This window comes from Poecilia latipinna, unplaced genomic scaffold, assembly GCF_001443285.1.
Source record: "Poecilia latipinna isolate Pla-1442-1.1 unplaced genomic scaffold, P_latipinna-1.0 Scaffold3396, whole genome shotgun sequence".
NCBI classification, from domain to species: Eukaryota; Metazoa; Chordata; class Actinopteri; order Cyprinodontiformes; family Poeciliidae; genus Poecilia; species Poecilia latipinna.
This window is the reverse complement of record NW_015116012.1, coordinates 46,773-48,805: the sequence shown is the minus strand read 5'-3', so window position 1 is coordinate 48,805 and position 2,033 is coordinate 46,773. Positions and strand designations below refer to the sequence as shown.

Below are 2,033 nucleotides of genomic sequence, written 5' to 3'. Positions count from 1 at the left end.
ACAACCTTCAGATTGTCCAGCATGTCCGGTGACAAGTGGCTCAATCAGCTGCAATTTGAAGTGATTCACAGAGATTCACAAAAGAATCACAGAGTGATTCTTCAGTGCACTGCTGCGGGGAACTCCACACCATCTCCGCCTCTGTGTGCTGTTGCCCTAGAAACAGGGACACTAAAAATAGGCCTATCTTCTTTACTCCTGACATTTCCGGTGCACAATCCTACTGTTTCTCCTGACACTATACATTCAGTCATCTTTTCTGGTGACCCCTGTGCTGGATCTACACGTGCATGTGGTGTGAGACGCTGCTCTGACTAATTCCTGAGCCCCTGGCGGATGCATGGCAGGTGCCTCACCTGTGCAGAACAGCGATCTCGTTTTCAATGTTGTTCTCTTTTCCTTCCAGGGCTTTCTTAGGGATGCACTTGATGGCGACCAGCCTCTGAGTCCTCTTCTCCTCTGCGAGAACCACCTCGGAGAAAGCCCCCCTGCAACACATCATCACACATAAATATGAATTTAATAGAGTGTGGGAAAAAATTGCTTGTTCTCATTTTTCCTGCTTGTAAAACCTGGTTTTCCCCAACAACTTCACATCTTCCATTCTTTTTTGTAACCATTGGTTTGTGTGTATGCTAGTGTGTGCGTGCAGATGAAAAATTCAAAGTGGTGACATCACTAAGTGATTTGGAAGGGGCTGGAGCAAAGGCTCCAGAGTTGAAGCATATTTGTAGGAAGGAAAACAAAAAAAAATGCAGCTGCTGTTAAGAAATGAAACTATTTTTAATCCATTCAATAATAGATAGCGTAAATGTAGTGGAGTTGCATCTGAGGGAGACCAGACTGCATTATGGATTATGGTCTGGTAATTATGAGTTGGAGAATTGTGTGTATTTACACAGTCTACCCACTGAAGCGTGGGTGGAGGCCCAGGAGGAGGCCTAAATGCCTGAACATTGTAAGTAGCCACGGGGATCCGATCCATGTGCGAAACAGCGCTGACGAGACGATCATAATAGATCACCGCTCAAGAACCTGTTCTCCTGAGTTTTTAAGGGGATGCATCAAAATAGAGATGTTTTTTTTTGTAGTCTATTTGCAGAATCAACCAAACTCCAATATTCATGTTCAGCTTCTTGTTTGATTCCAGGCGGCTCTCTCTGATGTGGATCTCTGTTCCCATCTGGCTCCATAGAATGAATCCCCGCTTTGCTCCGTTACATCCTGCAATCATGAAAACAGCGCGGCAAAAGTCTAAAGCTGTCAAGAGAGGGGCCGCTTTTCACACTCGTCTCCAGTTTCATTTTTTTAAACCGTCCTAAAATAATCCCCTCGACAAAATCACATAAGGCTCCTGTTCTCATCGACCCATAAAAGCATCTTAATGAGTTTATGTCTGCAGCATCTTTAGCCACGGATTCATCAGAGAGACCAGAACTCTAAACCTCAATTATCTGCCGGTTAAAGGTTTTTGTTTAGGAAGTTGAATGGAAAACCACAGGAAAGAACAGGAGAGTCTGAAACTTGATATTTCTATTCACTGTAAGAAAAGACATGTAACCTTTTTTTCCTACTGTCTGATCTTAACACTTTTCTTTCGTAGGTCGGTTAGGGTTACCAAAATTGTGTCTGTTACTAAATGCCACAACAACGAGAGAGAAAATTTCTCAGTCACATTTTGTAAATTCTGAGGTTCACAGAACTTTATGCACATTTTCTAACATTGCCTTTTAAACCGTATTCTTTTTGGTTAAACATTTTGGCTATCCTTCCGCTCAAAATAATTTGCAGGAATTTTGTCCCATTCCTCTAGAGAGAACTGGTGTACGCTGCTTTGCTACGCTAATCGTTTTAGCTCTGATCACATTTTTTTTGTTTTGTTTAATGTATGACCAAGCAATCTTAATCTGCGAAAAAGCTTTAACTTAGTTTAAACCAACCATTTTTGTTTCCCCTTATCTATCTAATGAAGGGTAGATTTCTGAGAAAAATGTCATGTCAAAGCTGTTCTATGACATTTAAATTCATGGTCA

At 41.8% G+C, this 2,033-nt stretch overlaps 1 long non-coding RNA gene across 1 annotated transcript in view; it reads right to left on the bottom strand.

Moving 5' to 3' along the window:
- Positions 1-389: 389 nt before the first annotated feature.
- LOC106940860 (uncharacterized) overlaps positions 390-2,033 on the bottom strand; it is a 27,181-nt gene continuing 25,537 nt past the window's right edge. The window contains exon 3 of the long non-coding RNA XR_001423214.1: positions 390-488. This is a non-coding gene — a long non-coding RNA (uncharacterized LOC106940860). The remainder of the gene's footprint in view (positions 489-2,033) is intronic.